The 23,835-nt window shown below is 43.6% G+C and overlaps 1 long non-coding RNA gene across 3 annotated transcripts in view; it reads left to right on the forward strand.

The window, feature by feature from the left end:
• The window catches only part of LOC137519076 (uncharacterized), a 25,802-nt gene extending 3,826 nt beyond the window's left edge, over positions 1-21,976 (forward strand). For all 3 annotated transcript variants that reach the window (XR_011020962.1, XR_011020960.1, XR_011020959.1), the window contains exons 2-3: positions 18,718-18,755; positions 21,759-21,976. This is a non-coding gene — a long non-coding RNA (uncharacterized lncRNA). The remainder of the gene's footprint in view (positions 1-18,717; positions 18,756-21,758) is intronic.
• Positions 21,977-23,835: the final 1,859 nt, after the last annotated feature.

Genomic DNA, 23,835 nt, shown 5'->3' on the forward strand with positions numbered 1-23,835 from the left:
GAAAACGTGATCATCGTACTGTTAAAAGATTTGTGGCTGAGGGTGCGTTTCCACTAACGCGAATTCGCATGCAAATTCGCATAACCAATAAAAGTGAATGAGCCTGTGTCCACTTGTCAGGAAAACGGAGCGTTTTCTTGTGCAGGAAAAATCTGCTCAGCAGAGCCATCCGAATTCGGACACCGCACACACGCATGCGATTTGCATACAATGTATTTAATAGGGAATTCGCATGGTGTTTTTTCATGCGAATTTTCATGCGAATTCGCATACGATTTCGCATGGAATCAATGAAAAAGCACACAGGCACTGACATGGTTAAATTCGCACACAGCGTCATCCATGCGAAATCGTATGTGAATTCGCGGTAAAATTTGCATACAACCGCATGCGATTTCGCTCCTGCATGCGAATTCGTCCGCGGAGAATCCGCGGCGATTTCCCACCGCACTAGTGGAAACGCACCCTCACTCAGTACACACGGGTTCTTGCAGATAAAGGCAGAATTAGGAAGGTTTTGAAAGAGAAATACATCTGATTAGAGATGTTGCGAACGGTTCCTGAACCGTTCGCTGGCGAACATCTCCAAATCTGTGGGCCTTCTACTACTTCCGGGTCGCAATGACCCGGAGTAGAGCGCCTGCGCTGCCCGGCGGAGCGTGTCCTAGATCGCGCTCCTGTTGCCGGGCACTTTTTGCGCATGTGCGTGACGTCATGAGTGACGTCACGCGCATGCGCAGAAAGTGCCCGGCAACAGGAGCGCGATCTAGGACACGCTCCGCCGGGCAGCGCAGGCGCTCTACTCCGGGTCATTGCGACCCGGAAGTAGTTGAAGGCCCAGAGAGATTCGCCCGGCGAACGGTTCGGGCCATCTCTACATCTGATACAGGGGTTGATTCATCATTGCACGGTAATATTACTGTGCATGCACAGTCTGTGGCACGATTACCTGTAGTTACACACAGAAGTACTGCAAGATACACTAGTAGCGGTAGCATGACCCGCTGTATGGGCCTGTACACACTGCTGCGCCTGTGCTGCATTTTTAAAATAGCATGCAATTTTTAAATTGCAAAGCCTTCATGAAAATAGAAAAATCGCATCGCACCAGTGTGTACAGGTCTTCATGATTTTTCAAAAGACCTTGTGATTAAAAAATGCATGTGATTTTAAAAGCGCAACACAAGCGCAGCAGTGTGTACAGGCCCTACTCTAGTAGCGCCACTGCTACTCCGGTAACGTGCATATTACACCATAGTAACGGTTGGAGTACTGTAGGTCAGCCAGTGCTGGACATGAACAAAATTAATGTATAAATGTATCTATTTGAAAAAAAAAACTGTTGTGGGAGAACTGTGACACTAATACTCTTGTACTGAGCAATATGTAGTTTTCTATTTGCTATTACATTCCCCTTTAACGGGGAAAAATAATGAGAAATTCTTTCAAACCCTATTCTGCATCGCTCCAGATGACAGCAAAAATCTGTTTCAAGTTGGTTCCACCCCAATAAACCACCTTACATGCTGATTATTCATATGCTGAGAAATGTTGTTGCTCTGGGGGAGGCTTTTCTCTGTCCCTCAGTATCTTGCCTTTTCAATTCTCACTGGTAGTTGGCCAGAGGTGCAGGAGAAGCTACTGGGCAATGCTCACTCTAGATTGCTGTGTGCTGCCTAGAGGACAGATACAAACAGTGTACTCAGATCCAGGGCTGTGGAGTCGGAGTCGTGGAGTCGGAGCAATTTTGGGTGCCTGGAGTCGGAGTCGGGAAAAAATGCACCGACTCCGACGCCTAATGAATTTGTAACTGTAATTAAAATAGAAAATATGATAAAATGTTATATTTCTCACATAATAGTCATTAAAAATAATGTGTATGTATATATACAGTAATAGCTGTGCTCAGTCCACAAAAATGAAATAAACCAATCAAAATTAGTTACTTGTGCCACTTCAATAAAGCAGTCCCCGTATTTTTAAAGTCAGATATATACATCTGATTGTGACTGTATATATAATGTGTACACAGGAATCTCCTATATATACGAAATAACATTATGCTGTAAGTATAAAGCCTGATGTGTAGCCGTGTCATAGTAGAGATGGTCAATGAGATGTAAATAATTCTGCGTTGATTCTGATTTATGCAAATGTACGCACTCTCTTTGCTCATGAAATCAAATAATTTGATATGTTGTTAAAATTTGGTTTGGTGACTACAAATTAAAGGGTACCTGAGACAGATGAAAAGTAAAGTTTTATACATACCTGGGGCTTCCTCCAGCCCCCTTCAGGCCAATCAGTCCCTTGCTGTCCTCCGCCACCTGGATCTTCTGCTATGAGTCCTGGTAATTCAGCCAGTCAGCACAGTCCAGCCACGTGCCGCTCCTACAGCCAGGAGCGTTCTGCACCTGCGTAATAGTGCTGCGCAGGTGTGGTACGCTCCCGGCGGCGGAGTGTGTGCATGCGCACTACGCCCGACTGGCTCAAGTACCTGGACTCATAGCAGAAGATCCAGGTGGCGGAGGAGGACAGTGAGGGACTGATTAGCCTGAAGGGGGCTGGAAGAAGTACCAGGTATGTACAAAACTTTAATTTCATCTGTCTCACTTTGTTACACAGTAGTACTATACTCTACATATGCACTCTTCACAGAGCTTCAAGGAATCCACTGAGAATGTTGTGCACATTGAACACAGAGGTGTTTTCTATCACCCATAAACCTGGTTCAGATTGTACATGAAGAATGTGTAATAGAGGAAGAATCTCCTCATTCCCCTGCAGAGTACCTACACATCACTCTTACATGTACCCACAGTTACATTGCCTAGGGCCTGATAGATGTTCTTTTTTCTGGTTTGTACCTTTTACAAGTACTCTTACCAAGGACTAGTTTTAGTCTAAAGGGAATAAATATAGTAGTCTACATATTCTTCTCACTTCAGTTGTCTTGTAAAATTCCTAAGCGTTGGCAGTTAAGAGACAAATTTCACGTTACATACTTTTAATCAAAAAAATTGTAATATGCAAATTAGAGGAGTCGGAGTCGAGGAGTCGGAGTCGGTGGCATCCTAAACTGAGGAGTCGGAGTCGGTGGATTTTTGGACCGACTCCACAGCCCTGCTCAGATCACCTACAGGTGAGAGGGAAGCGTAGTGGATGTTATTTTCCGCTATGGAGTGTTTGCTGCTAATGTTTCCGATTGCAGAATCTTAAAAGGTATCAAGCTATGGTTTCTCTACCTTCAGCTGTATTGTGTAGTTGTATCTGCTTGATACTGTCAGAGCCCTGCTGATCTCATCAATGATGGAGGATTTGTGGCCTCCCCAATGGCATGGAATCTAAGTAACTGCTGGACTTCACCAAAGGGCAATGGTCTTTTAGCCCTAGTAGGCAGCTCACTGTTTTGCTGCAAGTGGCTACAAGGTTGCAACCCCCAGGGTTACCCACCAGTGACAGGAAAAAGCAGGAGGGCAACCCTGCAGTGTAGAGAGGGTGAGACTAGGATCTGATCAAGGGAAGGATAACTGACCAAGCTAAGCTGGAGTGCAGGCTGAGGTGAGCAGTGGGCAACACAGGAGTGAATGTGACCAATAGGAATAGTGACTGGACTGACAGGCTGGTAGGACAGGAATAAGTACAACAGGCGCAGAGAGGAGTGGAAGGCTGTCAAAAAAAGGGGACGCAGAGTTACCCACTTCATATCACCTCGCTATATTTCCTCTATAATTTTCCTTTCTATTCGATTTTTTGGTATGTACAGTATATGGTTGTGACGGTTAATGCCACTACTCAGATGACTGATTACTGGTGATCTGCGGGATCACCAAGAATACAGACGCTATGCTCAATTATGTGTGATCCGCAGAATCACCAATAATGCAAGTATAGCAAGAATGAGAGCAGAGCGTAAGTGTGTGTCTGGTGCCACCGTAACTCTAATGGTTTTACAGGACCTTACCACAGGAGTTAGTAAGGAACACTCAGGACACCAACAGAACAGACTAGACACAAGGCCCCCCAGTGGCTGTACCAGACAGATAAATACGGTTCTAACGGTCACCTGTGGAGCAGGTGATTCAGACCTTACTGCAGTCTCAGAGATACAAATAGCACAGCTCTAATGATCACCTGTGGAGCAGGTGATTCAGACCTTACTGCAGTCTCAGAGATACAAATAACACCTCTAACCTGTGGAGAGTGTAAGTGCAAGGTGCAAACAGTAATACCTTGAGGGCCGCACCTGGAAGACAGGTGCAAGAGCCAATAGGAACACTGCTCAGCAACATGTTCCTTCCGTAGTCTGGACTCTCCACGAGGAGGAGTCAGACAGGGAGAGGGAAGGACAGAACGTGAGTGACACCAGAGAGAGGGTGTCACTAACAGGTCTGGCGTTCAGTAACGATAGGTGTAACACAGAGAGGGTCTGATTACCGGTGAACTGCAGTATCACCGAAAATGCAGAATATACCCGATTATTGATGATCTGCAGTATCACCGATAATCAGATATATATTCTAACCTCTGGACACCTGAGTTACAAGTGAGTGTTTAGGCAACAGTAACACTTTGAGTATACACAGAGGAAAGTTCCTTCCAAGGCCTAGACTTTCACAGGGGAGGAGCTAGGCTGAAGGTAGGAAGGACAGAGCGTGAGTGACACCAAAGAGGGGGTGTCACTTACAGGTCTGGGAACTGCCTCTAACAGTAAGGCCAGTTCTCGAGGTCAGACAAGCCAGGTCGTCAACACATGGACAGACAAAGTACAGACTCAGGAGACAGACACGGAATCCAATGAACAGGCAGGGTTTGGCAACGGTGTATCAGATTAGCAGGGTACAGAATCAGAAGGCAGATACAGAGTCCAGGAACGAGCAGAGTTTGGCAACAGGATATCAGAAATAGCAAGGTACAGAATCAGAGTTCACAAGATTAGTCAGGCAGGCAGAAAGTCATAACAAATAATACAGTTCAATTCCTAACGCTAAGGTGTGAGATCCTTGGCCGTCAACACCTTTGGAAACTATACTAGTACACAGATACAATTTAATTAGTACTTTAAACTATCAACAGAATCTGGCTAAGTGTGGATCCCCGGCTCCGGCCGGTTCTAGCACACTTTGGGATCTGACTATGGTCTGAGTACTGACACACAAGTGTACACGACGACAGACAAAGACAGAGTAACAACTCCAGGTTTAAATACTGACAGCAGATTCAAGCAGCCCCGCCCGAGGGGCTGAACCAACCTGCAAGGAAGATTGACAGGTGGAAGTCAGCTGACCACAATGTCAGCTGATCTGTCTCCTCTGCCCATAAAGGTCCTTTAGCTCCATGTAAAGGTCCTTTTGCTCCATGTGCAGGCGTGTGGACCCAAGCTGCTGCAACAGAGATCCCTGTCCTAGCTGCGTCGGGAAGCGACACCCGGGATGGCTTGGCCAGAGAGGTGACGTTTTAAATCGTTACAATGGTACTTCTAAATCAGTTCTAGATTAGTAACTGTTTGGCCAATAGTTATTCTAGATTGTTAGGAAACCTGCAATTCCATGTCCTACCTGTGGATGGCATCTTGGACTGCCTGGCATATCCACTACTTACCACTAGATGTCCTCAGCAGGACTTTCTCTGCAATTATGCAGTCAGCTGCAGTGAGCCTATTTAAAGAGACTCTGAATAAATCTCGCTTCAGAGCTCATAGTTAGCAGGGGCATGTGTGCCTCTGCTAAAACGCCGCTATCGTGCCGCTAAACGGGGGTCCCTTCACCCCCAAACCCACCCCCGCAAACCTTGGTCGCAAATTGGTTGTTTATTTTTTCTTCCTGGAGGCAGGGCTAACGGCTGCAGCCCTGCCTCCAGTCGCGTCTATCAGCGGCGCATCGCCGCCTCTCCCCCGCCCCCCTCAGTGAAGGAAGACTGAGAGGGGCGGGGGAGAGGCGGAGATACGCGCTGACAGACGCGCGTGGGGCAGGGCTGCGGCGGTTAGCCCTGCCCCAATGCGGAAGCGCTCCCCAGCTGTACGGAGGGGATTTGGGGGTGAAGGGACCCCTGTTAAGCCGCGGGATAGCGGCGTTTTAGCAGGGGCACACATGCCCCTGCTATCTATGAGGTCTGAAGCGAGATTTATTCTCGCTTCAGACTCTCTTTAAAGACTCCACCCTGCTACAGACTTTGCCAGAGCTTCAGTTCTATAGGCCTCTACTTGCTGCTAGCTGCCTGAACGCCTGGTCCCATTGCTTGTTCCTGATTTCCCAGTCTGACCTCTTGCCTGTTTATTTACCTTGTCTCCGGATTCTGATTTTGTACTGTATTGCTCTCCTGGTTTGTGATTTTGTGTGTGTCTTGACTTTCCCTCGATAACGATTTGGTACTTCATTCTCGGATCTGTATATAGTGTATATAGTAGTCCTGTCACTGATAGTATTTAGCCTGTGTGGTATTATTATTCACTGTTGTATATATTTTTGCACTTGCTGAATAAACACCATTGTTTGATACTTGCTGTCTCATCTCCTGTATGTGCTGTACAGAGTGGTCACCAGCTCTGCTGTCTGTGAGGTTTATAGTATAGAAATGTTTTTGTGGTAGCTGATACCGCTGTAGTCTCCTCCTCCTCCTCCCTGTACAATGTCCATCTAAAATACACTCACCTACATGGCTTCTGACTACCTTCCGCCAGGGGCCATATTAATTAAATAAATTATCTTCTGTTCCACCCATTATTCATTAAAAAGTGAACCAACTTCCCCTGACAACCTCCCCTAAGTAATTGGCATACATAAATGCACATTCCTCCCTAAGGATCAAGGGACCATCCAAACCAAAATGGACCTTACTTGTTTCTCCTTTCAATATGATAGTTTGGTAAAGTTTATATTGACCGACAGAGGGCCAGGAGTAATATACTCAATGTTTGGGCTAATAAGTTCCTCTTTTGTCATAGTGTGTTTATATCTTCTTCTTTACTTCTCTTTGACAGTTTAATGTTACAAATGTATACTGCTAATTACCAATTCAGTATTGTATATCATACTTTTATACTTTCAATAAAAATACAATGTGAAGTAAAAAATAAAAGGGGGGGTAAAGGTCCGAAAACACATCCAATTTTTATCTGCAGATAGCTGGCCAATTTTACCAATTCCATGTAGTATGATAGCATAGCTACACAGTCTGTTCATAGTAATCAAAATCTGTTAGCCCTCATACTACATGGCAGAGGTAAAACTGGCCAGTCATCTACAGATTAAAATTGGATGTGTGTACGGAGCCTAACAGGCATCAACTGGTCTGGCATGCTAGCAAGATGGGTGGAGAACAGGTATAGGCAAAACTGGAAGGACACCAATATGGACAACATGTGCAGACTGGACTGACTGACCAGTCAAAGCAACAGGACTGATAGACTGACTCACACTGGGGCTGTTTGAAGCAAACAGCACTGGCTGCTATTTAGCTTAGGTTCAATTAACTTTGGCTTTTGTGCCAGTGCCTTGGCCAAGGCCTCACCCACCAGCCTATTAGGACACATCTTGCACTGTGAGGCCTGGAATCCACTAGAGTGCTTTTCTGAGTGTTTAGGGAGCACTTTACATTGCTAGTGATTTCCCTAAACGCTCTGCTAATGTAAATAAATCTAACAAGTTCCACAGTAGCGTGCGATTTTATATGACTGCAAACTGTAAAAAAAATTGTAATAAATTGAAAGGACCAATCAGAATAAAAATTGCTAATCGCAAATCGCTATCATAATCGCTGGCAAAAAGCTTACACTTTTTAAAATCGCTACCAAAATCGCCGGAAAACGCTCATGAAATCTCTTACACAACGCTGATTAATCGCTACCGATTTGCAACATGTAGTGGGCTCCAGGCCTCAGAGTGCTGCCACCGAGGGCACCTTAAAGGACATCTGAGGTAAAAATAAACTTTTGAGGAAAACAAATGTATCTATCCTCCTTCTCCTAAAAATGCCTTTTTTTCTTAGATATCCCAAGGTATTATTTTATATTTAAATCTTGTTTTTTTAAGTTTTTATTGTTACATTGTCTTTGCTCAATGACACCTTAATTGAAACATACCAGAGCTCAAATCTATGAATTATTGATCCTGTTTATCTCTTTCCTGCTCTCAGAAGCCATTTACTGACAGGAAAGTGTTTTATGGCTGTAATTAATTATCAGTGAGGGTTATGCTATAGTCTGACCCAGTCCGACCTGGACAGACACTGTCACTTGCATACCTAATGTTTAACTCTTTTAGGAAGAGAAAGAAAAAAAGGAACACAGCCTAGTTATTTGTGTGCTTGGCATATGTCTACCTCATCAGGTCACGTCACCTCGGTTATCCTTTAACCAGTTCACCCCCAAGGGTTTTTATCCTAACGGACCAGAGCAATTTTCAGTTGTCAGCGCTCCTCCCTTTTATTCCCTAATAACTTTATTACTACTTATCACAAGAAAATGATCTATACCTCGTTTTTTTCGCCACCAATTAGGCTTTCTGTGGATAGTACATTTTGCTAAGAATTTTTTTATTCTAAATGCATTTTAATGAGAAAAACAGAAAAAAAAAGAAAAAAAATCATTATTTCTCAGTGTTCAGCCTTTATAGTTTTAAAATTAAACATTCTCCTGTGGATAAAACAAACACGTTTTATTTGCCCAGTGGTCCCGATAATTAAACCGTTTAGATTATGTCCCTACCACAATGTATGGTGACAGTATATTATTTTGAAATATAAGTGGTTATTTTTCTGTTTGTTCTGGCCATAATTACAAGCCCCTATGTAATAAATTAAAATTAATTTTCCCCCATAAAATATAGAATAAAAAAAGCTGAGTCCCTAAGGCAACTATTTATTTATTTTTTTAAGCTGATTTTTTTTTTTTACAAGTGTTTTTTTTGGGGGGGAGGGTTGGAAGTGTAATTTTATTAATGATGTGTATATACTTGAAAATGTATGTGTTTTGTAGGTGTAATATACTTTTTGGCCACAAGATGGCGCTGGTGAACACTCATAGGACGTGTTCACTTTTTTTTTTTTTTTTTACACACTTTATTAAACTGTTACATTTCCTGTTTATGTGAATGGACGTAGCCGCTGTTCGCGGTCACGTCCATTCACTCCAGGCACTGCGATTGGGTAGAGGACTGTTCAGTCCTCTTCCCCAATCGCCCAGCACGGGATCCCGACGGTAATGGCGGCGGTAGCGGCGGACACACGGCGGTAGCAGCGGCGGGAATGCGCGACGTATTAAAACGTCATGTTGCTGTTAATAGCGGTAAGCATGACGTTTTAATACGTTAGGATGGCGGTAAATGGTTAAGGATGAGCTGATCATGGTGGATGCCTGGTACTGTGGCAGGAAGAGTACAGCACGGGGTTCTAGAGAAATACTTCTGAAGGAGTTTGTTTTGTTTTTTTACAATAAAGTACTATATATGTTTCAGATCAATGCAATAGTGTAACAACTGAGGGGGCAAGCCCTGCAGCTGGTGATAGTCCCAGCAGGTAGGAGAGGCTCAGGTTCCTCTCAACCTCTGATACAGGGGCCCCATCCTGTGGATTACACAGTGCAATTCCCCTGCCATGCAGAGCAGTGCATTGCAGAGGAGGTATACCTCTTCCAGCACTGGGTCTCCTTGGCCTCCCTTTCTCTTCCCGGCTTGGTCCTCTATGGCTGCATACACACACGTCTCAAACAATCAAAGATCAATCTGACAATAATCATTCTAAAATAGTTTGCAAAAGACCTCCAAAGATAGCGACCAAAGATATTTGTCTCTTAGTCTTTTAAATCCATCCTGAGGGTTATAGCCTGCCAACGAGTATTTGTCAAAGGAGGTGTGTACTACATCTTACACACCTTCTCAGTGAACAGTGCATGCGTGGAGGAATTTTATCTTTCTCAGCTAGTTGCACACACACATTCAAAGATAATATCTGTGGTCTCTGGCTAAACAAAATCTTTTGCTTGTGTTGATCAATCATTCAAACCTTCCTGACAAGCACGAGCATTCAAACCTTCCTGATGCGCCGGTATCGAGCCAGCGGCTCGATCCGGCGCATAATTGCATCCAGAAATGTGCCGTGTATGCCCGGCATTAGGCTCTCACAACTTTTCTTGTGAAACACCTAAAAAAGATCTCTTGCTATTGTTCAAGCAGCTGATAAGACTGATAAGAAGTCAATTCAACATTTGGATCGACTTCTTATCAGCTGCTTGAACAATAGCAAGAGATTTTTGTTAGGCGTTTCACAAGAAAAGTTGTGAGAGCCTAAAAGACCGCTGTTGAGTGTGTGTATGGAGCTTTAGGGCCAGTGCACACCAAAAATCTCTAGCAGATCTGCAAAACGCTAGAGGTTTTTGAAGCAGATTTTCAGAGCGATTCTAGGCATGTTTAGAGTCATTTTATAAACATGCCTAGCGTTTTTTGGAGCGTTTTGTTGTAGCAGATTACAAATTTTGTTACAGTAAAGCTGTTACTGAAAAGCTTTTGTAACAAAAACGCCTGGAAAACTACTCTAATCTAGCGTTTTTCAGAGCGGTTTTCCACTTTCCTATACTTTAACATTGAGGCAAGTACTCATACGTTACCTCAAAAGGATTTTTAATTCTATTTTAGAGGGTAAAACCCCGGCACCTGAGTTCCTCCAGTCTGCAATAGTAGTTATCCCTAAGCCCAAACGAGATCCACTAGACATTAAAAACTATAGACCTATATCTCTATTAAATCTCGACTACAAAATACTAACGGCTATATTAGTAGCCAGACTGAACAAGGCATTAGCCCCACTCACGCATAGAGACCAAGTGGGATTTGTCCCTCTTCGCCAGGCCCCCGATAACCTTAGAAAAGTAATTAACCTTTTACATATAGTTAAATCCAATAAAGACCCTTTTGCCTTGCTATCCCTCGACATGGAAAAGGCGTTTGACACAATAGATTAGTCTTTTATGCACGCCACTCTGTCTAGGGCTGGCATAAGCGGCTCCTTTTTAAATGCTGTTACCCGCGTATACTCTAAACCCGTGGCGCAGAGACTCTGTAACAAATTGTTTATCTTTATTTCTTCTATGCTATAAGTTCCTATGCCTTTTCTAATGTGGTCTGGCTTACTGCAGCTTTTCCTAATTGCACAGTAGCTGTGTTATCTCTGTTATATGATCTAATCTTCTCTCTATAGTCGGCACAGTCAGGCTGAGGCAGTCAGACTGGAATGTGCAGGGCTGCTTGTGATTAGCTAGAAGCTGTACACACCCCCTGCAGGCTCTGTGTGACTAACACACTCTGCTTAGCTGAGCCTATTAGAAGCTGGTTAGTTTGTTTGTAAACACTGCCTAAAACTGGCAATTACAAGCCAGGTTTGCAGCAGAGAATGGCAGAAACAGCACAGAGGGGACCAGGAGCACATAATGAATAGAATGGTATGCTTTTTATTGTAAGAATTTCAGAGTACAGATTCTCTTTAAGCTTCCCACTAACTCCCCAACCCCAATCCCTATTTAAAGAGGTACTAGGCAGGGCTGCCCACTGTCCCCAGCTATATTTGCACTAATAATAGAACCTCTAGCGAATAAAATTAGATCCTCTTCCGATATCCAAGGCATAAAAGTTAAAAACTCGGAATATAAAGCCAACCTATTCGCCGATGATTTGCTATTAACCCTTTCTTCCCTGCACACATCTATCCCAAATCTCCTTCAAATAGTCAAACGATTTGGACAACTTTCTGGTCTCACCTTGAATATTAATAAATCAGAGGTACTTTTCGCCAATCTTCCTAAACATAGTGCAGAGGCTTTGGCCATCAAATTAGGTCTATCCTATCAAGCAAAATATATTACTTACTTAGGCATAAAAATCTCAACGGACTCGGCTGATCTCTTTGCATTAAATTATAAGCCGATTCTGTCTGAGCTGAAGGGGGATCTGGTGAGGTGGAACACTCCCTCGATTTCATGGTCTGGACGCATCCAATCAATTCGTATGAACTTACATCGGCACTCCAGTGGTCTCCGCGCCTATCTCCGGCAAAATACAAAAAACAGTCACCCTTATCGGCCCACTCACTTTCTATTTGGCAAAGATTGAGATTTAATAAAAAACTACAATCTATAATACCTACCCATATAGCAAGATAGTCCATGTTGTCATCTACACAGTTCTATCCTGGCCAGGAGCATGCTTGTTGGTATGTGTGACTGGTGCTAGCGTGAGGGGATGGCCATCTCATGGGTTTTTAACATACATTTTTTCAGCATTTATGGTCTTCAATAAACGTCATTATTTTACAAACTTCCTTGAGATTTTTCAGATTATTCCCGTAGATTGGTGAGCACCTGTAGTCCAAAGATCGCCCATTTATGTGTAGACTATAATACCTACCCAGCTGCCAATATTTGGCAATCCTGATTTCCCACCGGGATGGGAGTCGCGTCCATTCCATTGGTGGGTATCTCATAACTTTCTCACACTGGCAAACTTCTTAGTCAATGACAAATTTCCGAATTTGGTCTACATTCTGCTCACACACTAACTTCCCATCCACAGAGTACTTTAGAGCTGTACATATATATCATTATCTAAAAGCCCTTACACAATCGAGCCCTATCCCCACAACTCGCACTACCTATGAGCACTGGTGCGGGCATGGCGACGAGCGGAGTGACGTCATGGACGTCAGCCGACGTCTTGACGTCAGCCGCCTCCGATCCAGCCCTTAGCGCTGGCCGGAACTGTTTGTTCCGGCTACGCTGGGCTCGGGCGGCTGGGGGGACCCTCTTTCGCCGCTGCACGCGGCGGATCGCCGCGCTGCAGCGGCGATCAGGCAGCACACGCGGCTGGCAAAGTGCCGGCTGCGTGTGCTGCTTTTTATTTGGCGCAAATCGGCCCAGCAGGGCCTGAGCGGCAGCCTCTGGCGGTGTTGGACGAGCTGAGCTCGTCCAGACCGCTCAGCAGGTTAAACAATGGGCCAAATGCTGCCTCACACTAGCTAAAGGAAGTAATTACTTCTCACATATTGAGACTAATTATAAAATATTGCATCGCACATATATAACTCCCCAGAAACTGCATACCATATCTAACAATAACTCTCGCCTATGTTTTAGAGGGTGTGGACAGGTAGGCGATCTTGCCCACATAGGGTGGTTCTGCCCAATAGCAAAAAAGTATTGGGCCCAGGTGGCTTCGGCCATAAGCACAGCTCTTGAGGTGCCCCTTTCTCCTGATACCCTCCAACTACTACTAGGACACAAACCCCAGAGGTGGAAATACCCACAACATAGATTAGCCCAACATGTGGCCAAAGCGGCCCGCCTTCATATTGCACGCCAGTGGTTAAAACCCAACCTCTCATTTGACTCAGCGGACGCCATCATTATGGATATACTCATTTCTGAAAGACTGCTAGCAATAATGAATGATACAACGCTACCTTTTACACGTACCTGGCAACCCTGGCTCTCAGCCTCTACGTCCCTGGGACTCCGGTCCTGCGCTCTCTCCTTCTGGGGGCTATGCCCGCCCATACGGCTGTCCCTTACTGATGAATATCAAACTGACCTGCATGTATGGTTTTTGTGTGTTTCTCTTTTTGTATGTTACGTAGACTAATTGAATAATACCCTTTGCTAAGGGAATATCTAAGAGCTGTAAGTTTATTGTTGGAATTCTCTAATAAAATACTTTGAAACTAACATTGAGGCAGAAATGCCTCAGTAATCTAAAAAATGCTGCAGCCCCCGATATTGCGTTTGTGGAAAATACAAACCGCTCTGGTGTGCACCATTCCATTCACTTTCATTAGCCAAGCGGTTTTCCCCCTGCAAGCATTTTAAAAAACGCTCCAGAACCGCTCTGGTGTGCACCAGCCCTAAGGGCCTGTTTCCACTACACGCAGATTGGATGCAGAATGGATGCAGAAAAACTGACTCTCCATCAGAAAAATCGCATTTAGGGCCTGTTTCCACTACACGCAGATTCTGCATGCAGAAACCTGACTCCAATTAATGCCTATGGGAGATCTGTATCAGAAAAATCACGTTCAGTGGAAACAGGCCCATTGACTCCAATGAATGCCTGTTTTTCTGCATCCAATCTGCGTGTAGTGGAAACAGGCCCTTAGGCCCAGTGCACACCAAAAACCACTAGCAGATGGTCAAAACGCTAGCGGTTTTGGGAGCAGAGAGCCGATATTTGCCGGGTGCACACCGAGCGGATTTTGTATGCGATTCGCCGGCCGCATCCGCATCAGCATCCGCGTGGCTAATGTATCTGTAAGGGCTGGTGCACACCGGCGGTTTGAGGTTTTTTGCGGCTTGCTAAAAACCTCAAACCGCCGGTGTGCACCAGCCCATAGAGATACATTAGCCACCCGGATTTTCAAGCGGATGCGGCCGGTGGATCCGCCCGGTGTGCACTGGGCCTTAAAGTGGACTTGAACTCAGTACTTTCTCTCTGCTCTAAGGCCTAGTGCACACCGAGCGGTTTTGGTTGCGTTTTTAGGAACGCTTGCGGCTGAGGAAACGCTTGGGTAATGTATTTCAATGGGCTGGTGCACACCAGAGCGGGAGGTGTTTTGCAGAAACGCATACTCCCGGGCTGCAGTATTTTTGGGATTTCGGAGGCGTTTCTGCCTCCAATGTAAAGTATAGGAAAAACGCAAAACACTCGATAAAACGCCAGATCACATCGGTTTTCCAGGCGTTTTTGTTACAGTAGCTGTTCAGTAACAGCTTTACTGTGACAATATCTGTAATCTGCTACAGAAAAAAAACGCTACACAAAACCGCAAAACGCTAGCAAACTGCTTCATAATAAGAAAATATGCTTCAAAAACCGCTAGCGTTTTGCGGATCTGCTAGCAGGTTTTGGTGTGCACTGGGCCTCAAAGATAAGCAACAGCATACTAACCATTTAAAAAAAAACATTTATTTGTTACAGCTGATACAAATCCTGCAATAATCTGCAGTTTGACTACTTCCTGCTTTCACGTAAGCAGACATATTGTTAACATCCTGTGTTTATAAATGAGATCTCTGCTGTGGCAGTCAGGTGATACAGCTTAGAAATCAAATTACAACTTGTGATTAGTCACAGATGAGGGGGAATTATACAAGCTTACCTCTCTAAATACATACAGGGTGCATTTCTCTGTTTTCCTCCTGTTTTGTGCAAGAGTTCAGGTCCACTTTTATTTAAAGAGTAGGTGAGTTGTTGAGTGACAGCTAAACTCTGGTGTGTAAGAGAATATATTAAGCTCTGCAGTTTTCTATATGTGCCGACTGCTAGTGGTTATTAAAGCTTAGTGATGTAATTATAGTGAAGGACCTTGTAAAAAAAAGTTTTTAGCACTGTACAAGTGGAAGGGTGTTACTATTTAACTTGCTCCCATTTTTAAACAATTCATGAACTAAAAAGCAACCATCTGCTAACACTGGTAAATATGTTGTTCTTTAACACATTGTTTCCTATGGTACTAGTATCTTATTGCTTTTTACTTACAAAATTAGCCAAATCTATAAAACACAAATTTTTTCTTTATATTTTTAAAGGCAGCTGTCAGCAGCTTTTAAAATGAGCCATATCTAAAAAATCAGCATGGACAGTGCCAGATTTCAATTCTACAGTAATGGGGGCTATTCACTGAGCGCCAAAACTGGTTTTAAGACCTCATTTGGTGTGTTTAAAAATGAAGTGTTCTCTTCCTCTTTCATCAATGAATTTGGGTTTTGGAGACGGTAACAAAGAAACGCTTGTATTTTCATAAACGTAGTGGAAAGTTAAAAAAAAGCGGTCATTTTGTTCTTCCCAACTTGCAGGCCTACTTCATCCTAAAATAACCGCAATACAGAACCACTGCAAAGTGTACCAGTTGTCACATTTCTCATATGTGCTGTGTTTTTGTTTCCAATTATTACTTTGGGGAATAAATCCCTATTATCGGTATACGCATTGGCCCTAGACTACGATGCATAACACTTCACGATATCTACAAATGACTATGGTAGGGATTAGATTGTGAGCCCCTCTGAGGGACAGGACACTTGAAGTGAACCCAAGGTGAAAATAAACTGATGAGATAAATAATTGTATTTATCCTCCTACTCCTAAAAATGACTTTTTTTTGTTTAGATATTTTTATGGTTTTATTTTATATTTAAACATTTACAAAGTAGATTGAATGTTTTGTTGTCTCTGCTCAGTGGCTGCGTATTAAGTATCCCAGAGTTAAAATACATGAACTATTGCTCTCTGCTCTCAGAAGTTGTATTCTGCCAGGAAAACTTTTATGGCTATAATTTGCTTATCAGTGATGTTTACTTTATTCCAGACAAGGTACTGACAAGACAGAAGCTGTCACTACCATGCCTAAAAATTAAAACTCTTTCAAACAGCAAAATAAAGTAAAACAGCCTAGTTATTAACCACTTCACAACTGAGGGGTTTTACCCCTTCAGCATCCAAGCAATTTTCACCTTTCAGCTCCTTCCATTCATTTGCCAATAACTTTATCTCTACTTATCAGAATGAAATGTGTTAAATGTGTTTTTTTATCACTAATTAGGCTTACTTTGGGTGGTACATTATGCCAAGAATTTTGTTATTATAAATGTTTTTTAATGGAAAAATAAGAAAGAAATTGGAAAAAAATCCTTATTTTTCAGTTTTCGGCCATTATAATTTTTAAATAATGCATGCTACCATAATTAAAATCTACGTAATTAATGTGCCCATTTGTACCAGTTATTACACCATTTAAATGATGTCCCTATCACAATGTCTGGTGCCAATATTTTATTAGGAAATAAAGATGCATTTTTTTCAGTTTTGCATCCATCATTAATAAAAAGCCCATAATGTATAAAGTAACAGTATTATACCGTCTTGACATACATATTAAAAAAGTTCAGTCCCTAAGAAAACTATTAATGCATTTTTTATAATTGTAAATGTATTTCATTGTATTTTCTTACAAAAAAAATAAATGTTGGTAATTATTGGGGAGTGTGGGAGGTAAGGGGTTAATTTAAAATGTAAAAACAGGTCTTTGCATTAAAAAAAAGTACTTTTAGATGTAGTTTTACTATTTGGCCACAAGATGGCCTCAGTCTTTTTTTTGTTATATGTCCTGTAAGCGAAATATGTATGCTTACAGGAAGTGTACTGAAGATGGGAAACTTTTATTTATTAGAATTATCGTGCAGCTTCTCATAAAAGGCGCCGATAATTGCTACGGGGACTTAGATCAATGATTAGGAATTGCTTTCTCATTCATTGATCTCCTGGCGGGCAGATGGCAACATGAACGAGCGCACAAATAAGCGGGAGCGCTTTCAGCAGTGGTAGCAGCGGGAGTACGTATATTTACTCCCCTGGGCGGTTAGATGAAGTCTGCAGGGGAGTAGATATACTGTACTGGAGCTGTGAAGTGGTTAATATGTTTTGCACATTACATACACTGTACACTTTAAGTGACAAGACAATACACTCTGTACAGTGATGCGGATGTCAGCACTATATGAATACTAAATAATAATAATACTCATACAGAATCAGAATAAACAAGTGTATTTTATTGGCCCAGTTCTTGAGCTGCATACTATTTGTATTTGAGCTGGAATTATGTCTTTCTCATTGTTTAACTCTAGTTATCAGCATAAATCCTGTTATTAGGTATAAATGACAATGATATAAACAAACATAAAAGTTACCCCTCAGTGAGCTGTCAGTGCTCAGTTTACTCTGTGCTGTGGAATAAGTGATGTGCTGGAAATTACACATTCTACACACATAAACCAATCAATGTGTTTATTTAATCAACAATTGTTTGGTTTGACTCACTAAGGCAGAAAAACACATTCCCATGTTCAGCTCATGACTCAGCCTGTCTTCCAAGACTCATTATTCCCTAACTGAGACATCAAGCTATTGGAAAGGGAAAGAGACAGCAGAACATCAGGGAAAACATGACTATCAATGCTTGGTCCAGTTATATATCAGAAATCATCGGATGTTTTTCTTAGGTTGCGGAGCTGAGACGTGATCTGTGCTTCGAGTCCTCGGGGTGAAAGGTGCATTATGAATGCCGCTGTTGTGAATAGTTTAATTGTTGAAAGAGTGAAGAAACCAGGTCTTCTTTACTCAACTTTCTCCTACATTAAATTGTTAATGTACATAAAATATTTATAAGAAGACCTTGATCAATAACGCAGTGTATTGAAATGACTGATTTTAGCTCTGTCTTAAAGCTAACCTGAAGCGGAAAAGAAAACATGATATAATGAATTGTATGTGTAGTACGGATAATGAATAGAACTTTAGAAGCAAAGAAAAGAGTCTCATATTTTTATTTCCAGTTCTATAGCTTCTTTTATAACGTTGCATCATAACGTCACAGATGCAGTTTTAAAACCACACTCAGTCTTTTAAGCTATAAAACAAAGCAGAAATAATGATGACCCTTTAAACTTCCCTGCAGTAAAACCTTATCGCAAGCTGTCTCTCACTGTTTCTTGGTCGTTTAAGTGCTTCAGAGAACAGGACTGTATTCGTCCCAGAGAAGCTCTTTTGCATAGATAACTGAAGTTTTTTTTTAACTCTTCCTGAACTGGAAAACAATACAACTCTTTTCTATGCTACTAATGCTGTATTTATTAGCTGTATTACACATACAATTCATTATCTCATACGTTTATTTTTGTTTAAGGTTTTCTCTAAAGCCCAGTTCCAAGAACATGATTACTGGTAAGTTTTAAATAGTGTAAAGAAAGGAAGGGAAAAGTCATATCGGGTGTAACGTACAGTGATGTGATGCATATGGTGAAGCATACAATGCATGAAATCAATGCATAAACGTAACTGCAAACGCACACACTGTCCCGTACCACACAGCATGCCCCACATTCAGGGCCGGATGTACCATAAGGCAATGTAGGCATGTGCCTACAGGCGCCTGATGGTGGAAAGGCAGCTCACTCCCCTTCCTAAGTGCCTCTCTCCTGCCTTGCAGGGTCCTGAGCGGAGTGTAATTGAGGTTACTTACCTGGTTCTTGGCATTCCACTGACCTGATCTCCCTTCAGTCTGGGCCACCTCTAGCTACCTAATACTTGGGGTCACCTTTAGTTAGTATTAGGTAGTCAGAGCTATCCTCAGTATTAACTAAGGGGCACCTGTAGCTGCCGGTGACAGTCAAGGAAAGTAGGGGAGAAGTGACAGCTGGGCCAGCCAGCACACTTTCGGTGCAGTTGGGTGAGGTTCATGGAGTTTGAAGTCTAGGGTGCCAGGACATCTGTGCCTATAGGCTCCTGTGATGTAAATCCAGGCCTGCCCACATTATTCCGACAGATTCCACAACACTGCTAATGTGCAATGTGAACATCCCATTACAATATAATCACTTTACTTTTGTAAAAAAAATGTCGCAAATCAATGTCTCTAGTTGTCTGCCGGTAGCAGCCTTCATTTGCTACATTTATTTACCTTTCTGGGTCTCTGGGAATTTACATTTACAAGATATATTGAAAACACAATCAAAAAACATCCTTCAGTACTATTACTAGCCTTTTCATTTTAAATTGTAAGATATACAGGGCAGTGCTGCACACACAGCACTAGCTCTTCTGACTGATTTTAGATTTTATGTTTAGATGTGTACCTGAGATAAATAAAATACAAGGATTTATACGTACCTGGGGCTTCCTTCAGCCCCCTGTAGTCCATGGGCTCTTTTGGTGTCCGTCTGGTCCCGTCTGTTCCCCCAGTCAGCCCCTGGCCACACACCTCCTTGGTCACACTCCTGTAGCCGGCAGCGTTCTGCACCTGTGTGGTTACAAGCCTTAAGGCTCATACACACGGGGCACAACTGTCGCCACAAACACATGGCACGCGCATGTTGCGGCGACAGGTCCCCGTGTGTATGAGGCGCGTGCCACGAACCGTCGCCAGTCAAAGCTATCGCCAGGCGATTCACGTGGCCAATTGCCGGCAACAGCTGTCGCCGCAACTTCGCCGCAACTGTCGCTAGTCCGCCACGCGTACTGCGTGTGTATGTGGACTAGCGACAGCAACCCATACACCATGCACGGAGCTTCCGGCTGGGGGGGGGGGGGGAGAAACCTTCGGCGACAGCTTCCGCCACATCTCTGTGCGCCGTGTGTACAGCTGCCGCACAGAGGGACCTGGCAACGAACTGTCGCTGCTTTTTTTTTTTTTCTTTGTCTCTTGTGAGACATTTGTGCCTCGTGTGTATGAGGCTTTAACTAACTGCGCTGGTACGGGGCTCTCCCGGCCATGACTACCAGGGCTGTAAGCGGGAGAGCGGACCGTGCAGACAGACCCCAAGGGAACCCACGGACTACAGGAGGCTTGAGGAAGCCCCAGGTAAATATTTTGTTTTATTCGTCTCAGGCTTACTTTAACACCACTTTTCAAAAATAAAGTATCTGAAAATATATTCTATCTTGCTCAGTCTTATCCTTAAAGTGTAACTGTCAGGCATAACATCAAAAGTCAATTCTTTATTTTTATCTAGTAAACAAGTAATAAGAAAGCAAACCAGGCAATCCAAAAGTTAAAATTACTTTTACTTTCTTGTTGATAAATGATTATTCCCCAGTTTACCTGACTCTTATTTGGTATATCCAAAAAAGGAAGTTGCAGGGCATGCTGGGTTGTCCTTTTTTGCTTCTCTACTTCTCCTCAGACTTAAAGAGAACCCGAGGTGGGTTTGAAGAATATTATCTGCATACAGAGGATGGATCTGCCTATACAGCCCAGCCTCTGTTGCTATCCCAAACCCCCCTAAGGTCCCCCTGCACTCTGCAATCCCTCATAAATCACAGCCACGCTGCTGACAAACAGCTTGTCAGAGCTGGCTGTGTTTATCTCTATAGTGTCAGTCTGCTGCTCTCCCCGCCTCCTGCAGAACTCCAGTCCCCGCCTGCATCCCTTCCCTCCCTGCTGATTGGAGGGAAGGGATGGGGGCAGGGACCGGAGCTATGCAGGAGGCGGGGGAGCAGCTGAGACTGACACTACAGATGTAAACACAGCCTCACAGCATGGCTGTGATTTATGAGGGATTGCAGAGTGCAGGGGGACCTTAGTGGGGTTTGGGATAGCAACAGAGGCTGGGCTGTATAGGCAGATCCAGCCTCTGTATGCAGATAACATTCTTTAAACACACCTCGGGTTCTTTTTAACTAATGCAGCCTGATTGGCTGAAGCCTCTTTCCTTCCCCCCCCCCCCCCCCCCCCACACAACTCTGTCCCTCTCTGATTGGCCACTATTTCTCATGCTGAAACAATGCACTTTCTATAGTGGAGGGCAGGCAATGCATACACAATCAGGCAGAGGAGAGTAAGGGAGGAAATGACATCAGGATTGGCTTCAAAAAAGCCACAGTTAAAATGGAAAATGCTAAGAAAGATTTTCTCTTTTTTTACTGTAGAAAAACCACTAAAATCAAAACATGAACAGTGCAATACATATGTTATGTAAGTAGAGCAAGTATTTATCTACTTATGTATGTGGGGTTTTTTCTGAGATAGTATAGCTGACAGCTCCTCTTCAAAGGTCAGTCTTGACCTTTAAAGGATAACGATGTTAGCGAGATGTCACACATACAAACCCCAGGGTGCCATCACACTGATTTTCTGGATGGTTCCTAAGCACATATCTGTCATTTAAGAACACAAAGAACACCCTATTATTAACAGTGTAAGATTGATTAACATCTCTATATATTTAGTGACCTTTTACTAATGAGGCAAGAGATGAACTGCAGTGAGAACAAGCTGTAAGGAACTCCTGGAACCTCTGAAGCAGCGAGGGGGGTCAGCGTGTCCCCAGGACCCCAGATCTGGACTCCAACACATCTCATGTGGAAGACATCTGAACATGATCTCCACATTCCATGAATGAAGCGGCTGAGTCATTAAATAAGGTCGCAAAGCATCTCCCATCCAACTTGGCTCTTTGTTTTATTCACTTTTATTCTTTGGGTAATCCATCGGTCATTAAATAACAACTGAGTCAAAAGCAGATAAAACCAGATTTGTTTAAAATACAATAAAACAAAGGGCGTACTATGGAGAACTTGAAACTATTTTCTAATAGTCAAGTTGTGCTCCATAGGAATCCATAGGAATGGCCATACTGACTGTGTTGCTGCACCTGGTGTGGGAGGTGTGTGCACCAAGAGGGCCTCCAGGGGGTAACAGAGGCCATTTATAGGGGCAGATGAATCATCAGGGATAAACAGAATTCTGCTTTCAACTTCTCTTCATCTGGACAATAACGTGGACAGACCAAATGCCAGTGGAAGTGTAAAATGTATTTGCTACAGGCTCACTATACACCAGCAGTTCTGAATGAGTGCCTGGCTCTCAGGAGCATAAAGAGATGATTTGCATATTTAGGAGTGATACATCATGGGAAACCACAGTAGCTCACTTAAAGAGAATCCGAGGTGGCTTATTTTCGTAAAAAAGCCCACACTACCTGATCCGGGGGGCTAGCCGGATCAGGTAGCCTTAATCCTTGCCGCTTTCCACCGCTCCTGGGGGCAGATATGAGACACTTTGACTTTCAGTGACCCCTGGGGTCATGGCGCTGCAAGCTCTGCTATGTGTGTCACAGAGCAGAGTGTGGGGAGGCGGGGGAACAATGTGAGTGAGGCGGGGGAGAGGCAGAGCTGCCCTATTAGACCTGGGGAAGGGGAGATAGGAAACGCCTCCAGTGGGCATTTTGAAGGAGTCCCTCTCCTGCAAGGGACGGCCCTTCCCCTCAAGATTGCCAAAAAGCTGCATGTTGGTAATTCGGGGGGAGGGGGTCGACAGCGTGTGTGTGTGTGGGGGGGGGGGGGGGCAGAGACCGGCGCATGTCATGGACCAGGGAACATGCCCCTGTATCCCATTCCCCCCCCCCCCCCCCCTGTGCCGCCATGTGTACACTTTAAAGCTGAATTATCACAAATACCTTTTGTTTTAAGAAGGCACAATTATATTCAGCTGTAACATGGTACCCTATTTTTAAAGTTTTTCTCCAAACACAAAAATTAGACGGCTCAGCTTCCAGTATGACCAGGCTGAAATTCAACAGCTTATTATGAAGTATGATTGCTTTAATTACCTGCCACAGTGGTTGTCTGACATGCGCTGGAGTTTTCTACCCTAGCATATTTTTGCTCTCTCCTGATACTCCCCACCTCCCTCCCCATACATGAACCTAGATATCATACTTTTGTTTACATCTGCCCAGTTAGCAAAGAGCTAACTTTATGCTGGGAATACACGGTTTGTTTTTTAGGTGATTAGATGGTTTGATAGATAATTTCCGACATGTCCGATCTCCCTTTCGATTCTTTCGCCGCTCGATTTCTGATAGAAGTGAATGGAAAAAGATAAGAAAAACGAGCAGAAGATAATCGACTGCAGAATCAAGCGACAGAAACGATTGAGAGGAGAAACGCACGGCAGAAACGAACCGTGTATTCCCAGCATTACTTCCACTCACCCAAATACAGCAATCACAAGGCTAATGAGGTGATCAAGCACATGGATCCAAAGGTGTTGTGGTAACAAGCAAACAGGTCTTTAACCTTTTCGGGACCATGTGCATGAGATCCTACGCCGCACTTGTGGCTGTTCTAGCCTGATGCGGCGTAGGATCTACGCCGGCCCGCAATTTCCGCTCCCGACGCGATCGTGCGCACCCGGAGGGGGAGATTAAGCTGTCATATGACAGCCGACATCTCCCCCGAGTGATCAGCAGCCATCGCGTATGGCTGCTGATCACACGATCACTACAATCGCCGTCGGATCGTA

Source organism: Hyperolius riggenbachi, chromosome 5 (genome assembly GCF_040937935.1).
Source record: "Hyperolius riggenbachi isolate aHypRig1 chromosome 5, aHypRig1.pri, whole genome shotgun sequence".
Lineage (NCBI taxonomy): Eukaryota > Metazoa > Chordata > Amphibia > Anura > Hyperoliidae > Hyperolius > Hyperolius riggenbachi.